This window comes from Hemicordylus capensis, chromosome 1, assembly GCF_027244095.1.
Source record: "Hemicordylus capensis ecotype Gifberg chromosome 1, rHemCap1.1.pri, whole genome shotgun sequence".
Lineage (NCBI taxonomy): Eukaryota > Metazoa > Chordata > Lepidosauria > Squamata > Cordylidae > Hemicordylus > Hemicordylus capensis.
The window spans coordinates 34,309,319-34,324,803 of record NC_069657.1 but is presented as its reverse complement, the minus strand read 5'-3'; the positions used below and the strand labels follow the sequence as shown (position 1 = coordinate 34,324,803).

Genomic DNA, 15,485 nt, shown 5'->3' with positions numbered 1-15,485 from the left:
CATGCTGAAGCATCAGCACTTGACCTGAAGGAACTGTTAACAAAATTTGCAAAGGAAAAGGCACGTAAAATAAGATTTTGATTTGCTTGAAATTGAAACATTAAAGAGCCTTAAATTTCAGCATCACATTTAACATTTTTCAAAGTGATTTCTGTGCTAAAACTGTGTTCTGTTTGAGAAAATAAATCAGAAATTGTTTTATGACTTGTTTTCACAATTTTTAAAAAATAAATTAACAATTTCAAATTCTGTGCTTTTCATTCTTCCTATAATACATCTGTGTTTGAAATATGATTGGCCGGGGGGGTGGGGGGGCGCCAGAAGGTGATCTCGCCTAGGGCGCAAAAAACCCTAGCACCGGCCCTGGGCACAGTGCAGCGTGTGTGTGAGTGGAGCACCAGGAAGGCAGGACTTACGTAGCATTTGGGGAGGCTTGTACTCATGTACAGACTCTTTATCAATAACATCTTAATTAGGCTAGAGTTGCGGTGCTATCAGATGCGTCACTGGCTTTGAAGCACCACTGCTAACTGGGCAAAGAGGCACCTCTTTAAAGTGATGGTTCTCTTTATTTAGCAGGGGTAGAGCAACTGGCCCTATCCACTCCCAGCACAGTATCTCCAGTAACTGTTGTTGGTGTCGATCTCATGTTTATTTTTAGATTGTGAGCCCTTTGGGGACAGGGATCCATCTTACTTACTTATTTATTAATTATTTATCTATGTAAACCACTTTGGAAACTATTGTTGAAAAGCAGTATATAAATATATGTTGTTGTTTTGTTGTATTAGGTCCTACTCAATAGCAGTACTGAGGTTGTGGAACTCCCCCCTCTTGGAGGTCTGCTTGCCCCCCACCCCTGAACACACACACACACACACACACACACACACACACACACACACTCATTTTCCAACAGATTGCCAAGACCCTCCCATTCTGTCAGGTGTTCTGTCTGGTCTGAATTATTTATCTGGCTGGTTTTTACTGAGGTAAGTAAAGGTACAGTGTGCCGTCAAGTCTATTTTGACTCCTGGCGCCCACAGAGCCCTGTGTTTGTCTTTGGTAGAATACAGGAAGGGTTTACCATTGCCTCCTCCTGCGCAGTATGAGATGATGCCTTTCAGCATCTTCCTATCGCTGCTGCCTGATATAGTACCAGCAGGGATTTGAACTGGCAACCTTCTGCTTGTTAGTCAAGCATTTCCCCGCTGTGCTGCTTTACCATGGTTTAATTCTTTCCTCTTTTATCAATAACAGGTTTGCACATGCAGCAGGACCACCACCCCCAGCTCCAGAGTGAGCGGACACTGTTCCCAGAGCACTCTCCTAGGCTCCCTCTCTCACAGCAATATCTCTCCACTGTGACAGAGGGTTTTGGGAGCACTCCAGGAGAAGTGCCCACTTGCTCTATTGTGCAAAAACACGTGCATAATGGAACACTCTGAGCTGCAGGGGGTGGCCTGCTGTGTGAGCACATGCTTTGTTAGGATGTCCGCCACTGTTTTAAAATAAATTTTAGCTATAAGCCACTCCGAGGTGTTTTACAAGGGGAAAAGCAGCCTATACACATTCACATCAGTCAATTCTAGATAAACACATGGCATCGAAATTTGTACGTGGAAATGTGTGGGGCCAGGACTGGAAATTGCTGATGTATGCACCATCTTCCTAAGACAATATCAGACAGCTATGTCAGGGCAAACAGGGCATATCAAGAGTCATGGTCTGGTGCCAGTGCTTAGCTCAGAAACACAGAAGTGCATCTAGGTAATTCTGGAGCCTAGACGGAAAGGCCTTTGAAGCCCCTCCCCCCGCTGCAAGTTAAGCACCATCCCCCTACACACACACACACACAATGTGACACACACAGTATTTTTAACCAGTGGGTTCTTGAGGGCACAAACAGCAATTGAACTCACAAGAATGTAAGAATATAAAACAGGTATATTTATGCAAATATGCATCCGCAGAAACATTTCAACCAGCAACTTAATACATCCCCATCCCACATATTTATTTCCCTACTCTGTCTCTAAACCACCCAGGACAGACTAAAGAGACTTCAGCACCAAAGTCCAGGGTTAAGAGTGCCTCTACAGAAACATGTAAAATAATAAAGAGGAGAATAACCCTGAGCACATGCGAAGTGCCATTTTCGTACTAAGAACTACAGCCAGCTCTTACAACCTGGGATTAGGGGTTAAGGGGTGCAGGTAAGAGGGTCAGGGACACAGCTACAATTGAACAAGTGGGGCACAGATGCCCCTGGACCCCTGAGGAAGGGGGTCCCTGCCAGCTGGGGGTCAGCTTCCTCTTTGTTCTCCCATTCGTGCGTCCCTGAAGAAGACTAGGGTGTGGTACAGGGGTCCACCTTTTTGTCCCAGAGTACACTCCAATCTTGCTACACTCCTGCAGAAGGTTTAACCTTCCAGCAGGTTTGAGTCCTACAGTGCAGGGGAAATCTACCTATCTAATACTTGGTGGTTCTGTACATGATTATCAAGGTACATAGCTCAATGTTCATCTCAGCTATGTCAGTAGGATTGGGATGCCAGGTCACGAACGATCCTTATCGGTAATGTATACACATTCACTGCCTTGCTCTTTGATCAGTGACTGCTGGCTAACCATGCTTCTTCAAAGTATGAATTATTTCTGTGCTTAGACGATTAGTATAATTCTAGCTTTAAGTGTCCTGGTGTGGTCATGTGATCACAATGAAGATTATCTTGATGGTTAGTGGATTTCTTTTTGGAAAGTGACTCACAAAAGACCACACTCTTTCCATTAATCTTCATGCACTCATTCATCTTCACAGTTATAGTTCTGCAATATCATGGTTGTTCTTAGTGACCATATTTCTCAGGACTAAAGAAAAGTCACAATCAAAAAGGAGACCCCAGATTTGCATGCCTGTAAGTAACCACATGGTTGAGTTTGATCCATGTGATTTCCAGGAGACCTGACAGCATTAATGATAATCCCTCATATGCTAGATGAAAGGAAATGGCTTCTAACAATGCATGCATTCTTTCTTTGTGACATTTGAAATACAGAAATGTGCATAATGCATTTGCAACAGCATGAGATCATAGCATCATCTTTCCACCCAAAGCATTTCCCCATTCCATACAAGCCTGGTGTTGTCTGACCCTGATACAGCAGGGATACAGCATTGTTTTGATCAGGAATATCATGGGATTGATCTGGAGTGAAGAAAATGTTATGTATTTTTGGAAACATTTGTTGCACATGAGAATAAGCTCCCTAACTGTGTGGAATCCCACAATAGAGCCTTATGGAGAAGATGTCAATTTCATTTTATATGACTGATCTGGCTGATTGATTCACCATTGACCCCAATCATGGTCAGCATGCAATTAAAATTTGGCAAATCTAGGATACGCTTAATCACAAGTAGAAAAGTCCCCCTCCTCTGAGTCATGGGCTATAGATGCCTGTGCTGATTACTTCTCAGCTGCTTCATCAGGCAAGCAAATCCTAACATGGATTAAATGCATGGGCAGTATAAATGCATAGGAGGTATACCACCAATATTCTAACAGAGTCTTGCCCCTCTGCATGTGTGAGTCTTGTCTGGGGATGATGGGAGTTGTAGTTCAGCAACATCTGGAGGAACTGAAAGCTAACAAATCACCAGGGCAGGATGGCATCCATCCAAGAGTCCTCAAAGAGCTCAAACGTGAAATTGCCGACCTCCTTGCTAAAATTTTCAACTTATCCCTGAAATCGGGCTCTGTACCAGAGGACTGGAGAGTAGCAAATGTAACACCGATTTTCAAAAAGGGATCCAGGGGCGATTCGGGAAATTACAGGCCAGTTAGCCTAACATCCGTTCAAGGCAAATTGATTGAAAGCATCCTCAAGAATAAAATTGTAAAGCACCTAGAAGAACAGGCCCTGCTGGGAGTGAGCCAGCATGGCTTCCGCAAAGGTTAAATCTTGCCTCACCAACCTTTTGGACTTCTTTGAGGGTGTCAACGAGTGTGTGGATCAAGGTGATCCAGTTGACATAGTCTACCTGGACTTCCAAAAAGCTTTTGACAAAGTTCCTCATCAACAACTCCTGAGGAAACTTAGCAGTCATGGGATAAGGGGACAGGTACATGTGTAGATTGCTAACTGGCTGAAAGACAGGAAACAGAGGGTAGGTATAAATGGAGAGTTTTCACAATGGAGGGAAGTAAGAAGTGGGGTCCCCCAGGGATCTGTTCTGGGACCGGTACTTTTTAATTTATTCATAAATGATCTAGAAGCAGGGGTAAGTAGCGAGGTGGTCAAATTTGCAGATGATACCAAACTCTTCCGGGTAGTGAAATCCAAAACGGATTGTGAGCAGCACCAAAAAGATCTCTCCAAACTGGGTGAGTGGGCGACAAAATGGCAAATGCAGTTCAATGTCAGCAAGTGTAAAGTGATGCACATTGGGACGAAAAACCCCAACTTCAAGTATATGCTGATGGGATCCGAGCTGTAGGTGACAGACCAGAAGAGGGATCTTGGGGTTGTGGTGAACAGCTCGAAAGTGTTGACTCAATGTGCGGCAGCTGTGAAAAAGGCCAATTCCATGCTAGGGATCATTAGAAAGGGGATTGAAAATAAAATGGCTAATATTATAATGCCCTTATACAAAACTATGGTGCGACCACACTTGGAGTGCTGCGTACAATTCTGGTCACCACATCTTAAAAAGGACATTGTTAAACTGGAAAAGGTGCAGAAGAGGGCAACCAAGATGATTAGGGGCCTAGAGCACCTTTCTTATGAGGCAAGACTACAACACCTGGGGCTTTTTAGCTTTGAAAAAAAGACGACTGCGGGGAGACCTGACAGAGGTCTATAAAATCATGCATGGTTTGGAGAATTTGGAGAGAGAGAAATTCTTTTCCCTCTCACACAACACTAGAACCAGGGGTCATTCCATGAAATTGATTGCCAGGAGGTCTAGGACCAACAAACGGAAGTACTTTTTCACACAATGCGTGATCCACTTGTGGAACTCTCTGCCACAGGATGCAGTGACAGCCAACAACCTGGATGGCTTTAAGAGGGGTTTGTATAACTTCATGGAGGAGAGGTCCATCAATGGCTACTAGTCGGAGGGCTGTGGGCCACCTCCAGTCTCAAAAGGCAGGATGGCTCTGAGAACCAGTTGCAGGGGAGTAATGGCAGGAGAGAGGGCACGCCCTCAACTCCTGTCTGTGGCTTCCAGCAGCATCTGGTGGACCACTGTGAGAAACAGGATGCTGGACTAGATGGGCCTTGGGCCTGATCCAGCAGGGCTGTTCTTATGTTCTTATGTTAACCCTGGTTGGAAACCACTGCCTTAAAGGCTAACACATTTATTTCAGCATAAATTTCCATAGACTAGAGCCCACTTCATCAAAACAATGAAGTGTTATGCTCAGGGCCAAAGTAGATGTCCATGCAAACATGTGCTACAGAGGTGCTGTCAAAAACAGCGTGAGAGAGAACTTGGTTGGACAAAACCAGCTGGCACTGTGTGAGAAGCTGAACCCAGTTGGCCCATACCCTGTTTTCCAGCCAAACCCCACTACCCCGCCGGCAAACAGTGGTTTCTGCTTGATGTGTATTCGGGGTATATACCGTATATATGTGGGGGATAGAGAAAGAGAAATGGGGGAAAACCCCAATTAAAACAGTTTAAGCTCCTATAGAGTTTACGCTCTAACAGGAAACCAATGCAATTCATTTGCCTAGTCAAGAAGACTGAGATTGTGAATTATCCTTGTACTTATTTCCTGCTCTTAAACAAATGGTCTCAGAGTCCTTACACCCTTTCCCCCATTTTTACTCTCTAACCCCATCTATCCATCCAGACCTGTTCACACATTATGTTCAACTCATGTACAATCTGCATACAGTGTACACATATACAGACGTGTACACACATACAATTATTCACATGATATGTTCAGGTACAGCAGTATACTTCCTATCTGTACCCTGCATTTGAGGGACCAGTACTCATGTTCACTTTTTAAATGAATGCACCAACAGTCATTCAGATAAAAACATGTGCTTCTGAACACTGAACACATGTACAACATAATGTTTGAATAGGGCTTCTATCTATCTATCTATCTATCTATCTATCTATCTATCTATCTCTCTCTCTCTCTCTCTCTCTCTCTCTCTCTCTCTCTCTATCTATCTATCTATCTATCTATCTATCCATCATCACTATTCACACATTATGTTAAATGCACATAAAATCTATGTACAATGTATGCATGCAGAGATATGGACACAAGTACAGTTATTTGCACATTATGTTCAAGGTGCATACCGCAGTACACTTCCTATCTGTCCCTGGCATTTGAAAGACCTGTACCTAGGTTCATTTTTAAAGTGAACGCATGTACAGCCATTCACACAAGAATGAACATATACATGTGTATAGACACCTGTACACACATACAGCATAACATGTGAAGAGGGCATATATCTATACGCACACACACTCTGAGGATAACATTTCAGGCATCTGAGATGAAGTAGGTTCTAGTCCACAAAAACTTATGATGAAATAAATGTGGTACTCTTTAAGGCACCACAATAATCTTTGTGGGTTTTGCTGCAACAGACTAACACATCTGCCCCTCTGGAAGTTATCTATCTATCTATCTATCTATCTATCTATCTATCTATCTATCTATCTATCTATGATTTATATCTATCTATGATTTATATACCACCCTTCCAAAATGACTCAGGGCAGTTTACATCAAAATAAAAAACAAAACAATTAAAATCAAAACTAAATCAATTAAACAATTAAAATAATTTAAACATTAAAAACCATTAACATTAAAATCATTTAAAACTAACATTAAAATTTAAAACCATAAATCTAATTAAAATCCTGGGTGAATAAATGTGTTTTCAGTGCCTTTAAAAAAATTGCCAGAGATGGGGAGGCTCTTATTTCAACAGAGAGCACATTCCAAAGTCCAGGGACAGCAATGGAGAAGGTCCGTTCCCGAGTAGCCGCTAAACGAGTTGGCGGCAGTTGCAGATGAACCTCTCCAGATGATCTTAACAGGCAGCGGGGCTCATGTTGAAGAAGAAGTTCTCTTAAATACCCAGGGCCTAAGCTGTTTAGAGTTTTATAGGTAATAACCAGCACCTTGTATTTTCCCTGCAAACATATTGGCAGCCAGTGTAGTTCTTTCAACACAGGAGTAATATGGTCTCTCCTAGATGACCCAGAAACCAACCTGACCAACACATTCTGGACCAACTGTAGTTTCCGGACTACGTACAAAGGCAGCACCACATAGAGCACGTTGCATTAATCCAGCCTAGAGGTTACCAGCATATGTACCACCATTTTGAGGTAGTTTATCTGAAGAAACGGATGCAGTTGGTGTATCAGCCAAAGCTGGTAAAAAGCAACTCTAGCCACTGCCTCAACCTGAGACATCAGAGAGAGGTTCGGATCCAGAGGTACTCCCAGATTGAGTACCTGTACCTTCTGGGGGAGCATGACCCCACCCAGAACTGGCAGATCAAAATAGTCTCCTAAGTTCCGACCCCACACAACAAGTACCTCTGTCTTATCTGGATTCAGCCTCAGTTTGTTATCCCTTATCCAGCCCATTACTGCCCCCAGGCAGGCATTTAGGGAGGTTATGCCTTCTCCCAATGATGATGACATAGAGAAATAGATTTGGGTGTCATCAGCATACTGATAACACCCTGCATAAAATCTCCTGATGATCTCTCCCAGCGGTTTCATGTAGCTGTCAAAAATATTATACATGAGATTATCTATTCAGGGCAGCATTACTTATGGCCCATTTTACATGTTATCCTTGAAGAGACTTTTAGATTTACTTGAATAATAAATAAGGAATAAGGAATGAATGAAAATTTGCATTTGCTATCCTAGAACAAGTTGGAGAGTCCAGTGAACAAAAATCAGAAAAAAAAAATTACAGAACAATCTTATTCTTGAGGTATTGCTGCTGGCTAGCATACGATAATCCCTATATTCTTCTGTGATGGCAAAACACACTCATAGGGGCTATTCTCACAATCAGGCAAAATCGGGCTAGGAGAGCCTAGCCCAATTTTGCCTGATCATGGGAGCCACGGGGCTCGCAGGCGGTTAACCCGCCTAAGTAGCCCACCAATAAAACCGGGTTTGCGGAGCAAGCGCTCTGCAAACCCAGGTTTTTTTTAAATTGTGAGTAGCCGTGAGCCAGCTCTGTGCCGTGGCTACTCACGAGGAGACCCCCAGAGGGGAGGCGAAAAGCCACCTCCCAGCTCCGGCTCCTGCACTCGCGCAGGGCATGCTGGAGCTTCTGGGGGCTGATTGGCCCCCACTCCCCCCAGCCCCTGCCAGCTCCGTCACGGAGCCAGTAATCGTGTGGGCGGCCAATCCGGCCGCCTAGGGCTCCCTCCCTGCTCGTTTTGCTCACCTGCAAAAACTGGGTCTCACAGTTAGAAGCCCTCGACTTTGCGGAGCAGGGGAGGCCTGCTTTGTCTGTTGATCTGGGCTATTATTTATTTAACAGGTTTGTTAGTTCAAGTTAAATCTGAGTCGAGAGGTGCAGAAGGTGGGTCTTCAAGGTGCGGCTGTTACCTTTCTCTCCAACTGGCAGCAGAATCCTTGGGTTCCCTCCCCAATCCTAGGAAACAGGAAGAAGAAGAGAGGTCACCCCGCGGGTGAGGGTTCCCAGCCCAGCACTTCGGTTGGCACAGTAATAACAGCTAATAAATTTTAAAGTATGCATTTGGTTGGCTCTTTTTTTGTCAGGATGGGGATGCAAGAGGCTACAGGATGAGGAGGATGTTAATAGGGAACACACTTCTTAGTTCACCTCTCAAAAATTTCTGCCCCCCCAAATTTGCCACCATATGCAAGTGCCCACTTTGCCCATGCATTAATCTATCCCTGAGATTAATTAACCCATAGAGTCCCCAGGAGAAGGTGGGGGGGTCAAGTCTCACAGTGTAAAGCAGCTCACCCAGCACACTCCCCATGCATGGCTCACCAGGAAGGAAAGTAAAATGCCACCATGCTGTTTTCCCCCCTTCCCTTCCTAACAGAAGAAGGAGAGGGATCTGTTTATAAGAAGAAGAAATAGACTTGGGCAGCTGTCTGCAGGAGCATAGTGATCATTGAACAAGAAGGGACAATTGGCAGGCATCATCAGCTGACTGGTTTTAGCCAGTGAAGCAACCACCAGCAGGGCAGTCCCTAGGGGTGTGTGGGGCTGGGGGCGAACCAGCATGTGCGTGGCCTCCTTAACATTTCATTTGATTACAGAATCATACTGACTGACGACATACTGAGTAAACAGTGTGAATGAGTGAGGTGTTTGGACATGTCCAACCAGCTTGGACATATTGTGGATTTGTGAGGGGGAAAGTTAAAAGCACAACACATGCCCTTGCTTCACAGTTCTCATTCAGCCTTTCTGGACAGCAAACCAACTGGAGCATAGTGCATTCACACACACACACACACACACACACACCCATCTGAGCCTGATATCAAAGCCCCATAGCAAGCTATTCCATAAATATTCAGGGTTGGGGGATAATGAAAAAAGGGAAATCCCATACCATCCCTTGCTAGCTATGAGGAGGAAGGCACATTCTCTCAGGACTGCCTGCAGGGCAGGGCAGAGTATGTGCACAGCACAGTAATCTGGTGGGCAGCCAGTGCTGGCTCCAGGAGACATTACAGACAGGGCTTCTACCCCGAATCTCCTTCAGAAGAGAGTGTGTGCGTTCACACACCAGCCAAACCTACTCCTAAGTCCCTTCAAGATCCTTGGACCCACTCCACACACAAATCGGGCTTTGTCTTGCAAATTCTAGCTTATCTCAATTTATTTCTGGGATTTAATAATGCTGGTTTTAATCTACATTTTCTGAAAATGCTGGAGCAAATAAGGGGAAGCACTGATGTAGAATCAGTGATAAGAGGGATACTCTCTTTAGAAATGCAGATATAGCTCTTTAGTAATCTCTCTCTCTCCCCACCCCCCACCCCCCATCATTGGCTAGAAGGAAAACACAGAGAGGCTTTTCTCACGACCAGTGAAAATTGGGCTAAGAGAGCCAAGCCCGATTTTTGCTGGTTGTGTAATTGGTCTCGCAACCATTACACTTAAAGCATTAAGGACATTAAAATCTAGACAGAACAACATGCAGTTGTTTCATTGGCTTGCTATATTGAAAGGATCAAGGATCATATGAACTATTCCAATTCTTTTTTAGTCTTCAAGAACACATTGCTTTGTAGATAACTTGGAATTATCTAAAGGTCATCTAAATGATTATCTACACAGAGGGCACACTGCACTAGGAACATTTTCAGTTTAGGTTCCGCTTCTGTGGATTAAACGTTTCACCTTAGTTTTTTGCTGCAATGAAAGAGCATTGTGCGTTCTTAAATCTTTTGAATAAATATTCAGTGAAGTTCTACTGAACCGTTAAATTCCATTAGTTCTTGGTTACATACTAGACTTGCATAACCTTATTTGCTTCCTTCCTCGTTGGCTCTGAGGGCATCATCTACTACTACTACCACCACTACTACAGATACCAGGTGTGTGTTCTGCACAGGCACGATTGAAATTAAAACCTGCAAGGGATTAATGCATTTTTTAAAAAATGTAGAATTGAATTAAATTAATAATCATTCATATGGTGTTTGTTAAGTTCATAATTCGGTAATTTAAAAAATGGTTCACAGTGAATGGTACTGGGTGTTGTTATGCTTATTTTGGTCCCAGACTCACCATAAAAAAGAGAGGAACTAAAATAACAAAACCTGTTGGCATTATTGTGCCCTTGGCAGATTCCTTTACTTTTGAGTTTCCAGAGCTTTTCATTCTGAAGCTGAAATTAAGGTCATTGCCACATATTGCTCCAATCAATGACAAAATGCGGGAAATAACTGAGAAAAGGACCCCAGTATTTTTCATTTGATAGCTATCGGAAGGAATTTGTAATACAAATTTAAATTTGTAATATAAATTTAAGACAGGCAAATTTAAGGGAATTAAAGCATAATCAAGAACTTCACAAGGTTGAGAAGGAACAGAAGGACAGAAAAATGTAAACTTATTTTTCAGTCGAGGATTTTTGTTAAAATCTGAAGCATGTCAATATTCCATGCTGTGGAGGAACAGCCCTCTATTCCTCCTAACCTTTTTACCACTGCCACTAAGTGGACTTTTGGCATAGCTGGGTCCACTACAACAGTCCAAAAACAAAACAAAAAACCCTCAGCAGTGTGGAAAGGGCTTATAGGGGTGGGGTGGGGACAATCATCAACTAGCTTCTCAATTTTTTTAACAAGAAAATTTACTTTTAGAAACGTTAGTTCATTTAAAACATTACTTTTGCAGCAAAATTCAAAACAGTTATTAACAGAGCAGGTAAGGGAAACAAAAAACTGGAAAAAACCGCATCTACTACCTGACTTTATACTGGTCCCTCCTCAGAGTCCTCTGTGCTTTCTTGTCAGCTTCTGGCTTGCTGGGTGGTTCTGATCACAGCACAGCTCAATGCAGCCTGGCTCTTCTTTTTCTTCTTAGTGATTTCCGTTGGGTTTCTCCCTGCAGAAGACTGACTTTCAGAACTCTCTGAGGCTATTCTCACAATCAGCTAAAATCAGGGTAGGGGAGCCTAGCCCAATTTTAGCAGAACATGAGAACCACCGGGCTTGCAGGCAAGCCCAGTTGCCTCAAAGCACGTAACCCGCTTGTGAAGCCCTTCCCTTAGCCCAGGTTAGCGGAGTGAGCGCTCTGCTAACTGGGGTTTCCGGACCGTGTGTTGCTGCAGCAACTCACGAGGAGACCCCCGACCGGGAGGCTAAAAAGCAGTCTCCCCGCTCGGGGGTCTCTCCAGCATGCTCTGCACGCTCGTGTAGCGCATGCCGGAACTTCTGGGGGCTGCGCGGCCCCCAAACTCCCAAGCCCCTGCCAGCTCCGTGACAGAGCTGGCAGTTGTGTGGGTGGCCGATCCGGCCGCCCAGGGCTTCCCCTCCGGTTGTCTGTGGTGAGAGCGGGCTAAGCCCACTCTCCCCACAAACCCACTCAGGGCAAGTCTCACCGATCATGAGACTCACCTCTCTGTCTTCTTGAACCTTCAGCTCTGACTCTCTCCAGCAGACTTGACTTCTCTGGCTTCCAAGACTCTCTGCCTACTCCATCTTCCAGGCCTCTGTCTCTCAGGACTCTCTCTCATAGGGTTGCCATATCCAAGCTTCCTAAATCTGGGTGATCTAATTTGCATATAATGTAAATTATGTGGCAACTAATTTGAATTTTATTATTATCTTATTTATTTATTTATTTGACAGATTTGTATACTTTCCCCTCCCCTCCTTCTCTGCCCTCCCATGTGATCAGATACAGATTAGCATCTGGGCACACTTGAACTCTATGTAAATCTGAGTGGAATTTAGAAGCTGGGTGGAGGAGCCAAAATCCGGGGGCTACCCACAAGGCTACCTTCTCAGGACTCTGTTGACTTGACTCTTCTCTCTCAAAATACTCCCAATATATACAGTTTCTCTGGCCCAACAATGTTTTACGCCATTCAATTAGAACAAACAAAAATTCCCTCTATTTCTTGAAATATCTTTCCCCTCCAAAAATCAACTGTCAAGAATGCTAAACCAAAAGTGAAACTACAGAAAACCAAGAATGAACTTTTTACCCTGTCATCTTCCTCCATGCACAGGGATTTGCAAGCACAGAAATCCTATTTACAACAATACAGAGGTTTTTAGTAATATAATATAATGCCATTCACTTATCAGGGCTTATTTACGAGAAGAGGTTTGGGAATATTAGTACACTATACAATACAGGGGCTTGTTTACAGAAACCCAAGCAGTCTAGGCCTCGTTCATCCACACAAGACCTTTTCCTAGGGGAAGACACTTGCATCCTGTCTTTTACCCAAAGAAAGTAGCTCCAACATAATATACCTACTTTTTGCACGTTTTGTCTTCAGAGACCAACACAGAGATAATTCTCATCACTTAAAAGGTATCTCACCAGAGGTTGCACACACAACAAAAACCGTCTTGCTATAAAAGTACCTTTATGCAAAAAGTACCTTTAGATAGAAAGGCGAGCTAACCTTTGACCGAAGAAAATAGACACCCTTGTTTCAAGTTAATTGAAGAAGTGACTCATAATACTATGGTAGCAAGCTTTGAGCAAGTCACATCTGTGGAACAAAGTTACATGCCTGCCAAAGGATTCTGGACATTTCAACTTCAACGTGCCTTTCTTCTACAACCTGGAAAGCCCCAATTCTATGTTTACATTAGAGCATGACAGATAATTTCCAAAAAATATGTATGAATTTAAACATTAATATCCTGCATTCTTCTGTGTTCAAGGTGGGTATTAATGATAACATTTGAAAAATATTAACTATTCGTAATTTCAAACAGTTCACACAAGTAAAGCCGCCAATTCCTGGGGCCAAGAAAAACGGGCAACAATGCTGTGCCAGGCAAATGATTGTACTTGGCACATGAGTCCCAGGATGCGGTACAGCTTAATACACACCATCAATCTGTACACATAGTACAAAAACAAGGGCTATTAAAAAGGTACAGCTAGAGCTTGCAAGGTCTGAAGAAGTTGCCAGCTGTCGTATTATGACCTGGCTTTGGACTTGTCTCCTTTCCTTACTATTAATGTCTCTGGAATAAAGCCTGCTATTGAAGGGTTCAATTCCAGGGAAATCAGGCAATCTATCAATTTTATCCAATTAAAGTGAGTTGTTCTTAAGGCTGCAATCCAAAGCACCCTTACTATGGAGCAAGTTCCATTGAACACAGTAGGATGTACTACTCTTTTGGGTAAACATGCATAGGAATCACACTGTAATTCTCACTGGAATAAATAGTTCTAAGTTATGTATCATTGATTTCAATGGGACCAACTTGATGAGTCTGAACTTTACCTCAGACTTCCTTAAGTGTTTGTAGACTGCCTGTCATGTTGCTTTTTCTACCATCAGGTAAGGGGGGAAATGTATTCTATAATGTATGAAGGGCAGTGCAACTGCCTTGCATCCAGAAGTCCAGAACTATAGCCTGAATGGGGCTGACAGTGCACCACGAGGATGCCACCTATGTTTTGAGCAGTAGAATGTTTTGTATGTTCAACCATTTATCCATCCAACTCTTCCTTTCCCTCTGCTGTTCACGATAATATGTCCCTGAGGACTGGAGGACTTAACAGGGACACAAGTATGCACAGGGTGTCAGTAGTGGAGGTGCATTATGAAATGTTTGAAATACATCATAAAAAGGCCAGACATTAAAAAGAATCTATTGAACTTTACCTTACTTGCAAGTTATTTGCAACAAATAATTATTGTACAAAAAAGGTGGGATATGTTAGAGACCCATAAAAGCAATATTTTGGAAATGAAATCCAATATTTTATATTTGATTTTAAAAATATTACAATATTATATGTTGTAATTAGTTTGTTTTGTGTTGTGTTTTAATTGGATGTTTTTATTGTGTTGTGAGCTGCCCAGAGAACAATTTGTTATGGAGTGGCTAACAAATAAAGATGATGATGATGATGATTAATCCATGCATTACTGAGCATTCATTAACTACTTTGCAGCCAAAACCCATTTTTAATAACAATATATTGGAATGATGATTCTAAGGTATAAAACACAGCCATATTTATATGCCACACAGAACTAGATGGGAGTGATGGATTAAGGCACAAATCTACATATTGGTGTGGGCAATGGACAGTATTCTGGAAAATAGGCCTGAAAGATAACTTCCAAGCAATGCAAGCAAACAAAATTTAAAAGTTCCACACAGGGATTATATAGCAAGTTACAAAACTTTCACACAATTATTGTTTTTTGTACCCCTTCCAGGTATTAAATGGCATTCTGGAAAAATTGTATGGAATGCTAATGCTAAGTTTCATTGGATTAGATGGGAGGGATGGGGTAACATGACATGATGGGAGGGATGGGGTAACATGACAAAACAGTCATAAGATCCATGTTCTGGTACCTCCTGGGGTGATAAACAGCATTCTGGAAAACCAGGCTGGAATGTCAACCTCCAAGCAATGCAAACCAACTAAATTTACACATTCCTTTGGACAAGATAGGATGATGCACTGACACAAAATATCTACAAAATCCATGTTCCAGTAGCTGTTCCAGGCAATAAGCAACATTTTGGAAAAATGCCTGGAATGCCAGTTTCCAAGCTATGCAGACAAACTAAACAGAGGCGCTCTTAGGGCTAAAGTCCAGGGCCTCCACAGCCCCTGGGGCCCCCCAAGTCCTCTTTAGCCTGTCCGGGGTGGGGTAGTCATCCAGTTAAGCATGATGATGCTCAATTTGCAGGAGAGGGGGCCCCTCCAAAGGCCTTTAGGTCAAGGCTCCAAAATTACCTAGGTGTA

The 15,485-nt window shown here is 43.0% G+C and overlaps 1 long non-coding RNA gene across 4 annotated transcripts in view; it reads right to left on the bottom strand.

The window, feature by feature from the left end:
- LOC128338392 (uncharacterized) overlaps nucleotides 1-15,485 on the bottom strand; it is a 38,835-nt gene that overhangs the window by 19,850 nt on the left and 3,500 nt on the right. Inside the window, exons 2-3 of one of the 4 annotated variants that reach the window (XR_008312599.1) lie at nucleotides 11,488-11,627; nucleotides 8,472-8,681 (exon numbers count right to left, since the gene is read on the bottom strand). This is a non-coding gene — a long non-coding RNA (uncharacterized LOC128338392). The remainder of the gene's footprint in view (nucleotides 1-8,471; nucleotides 8,682-11,487; nucleotides 11,628-15,485) is intronic. The other 3 variants (XR_008312598.1, XR_008312600.1, XR_008312601.1) reach the window with 3 other exon arrangements.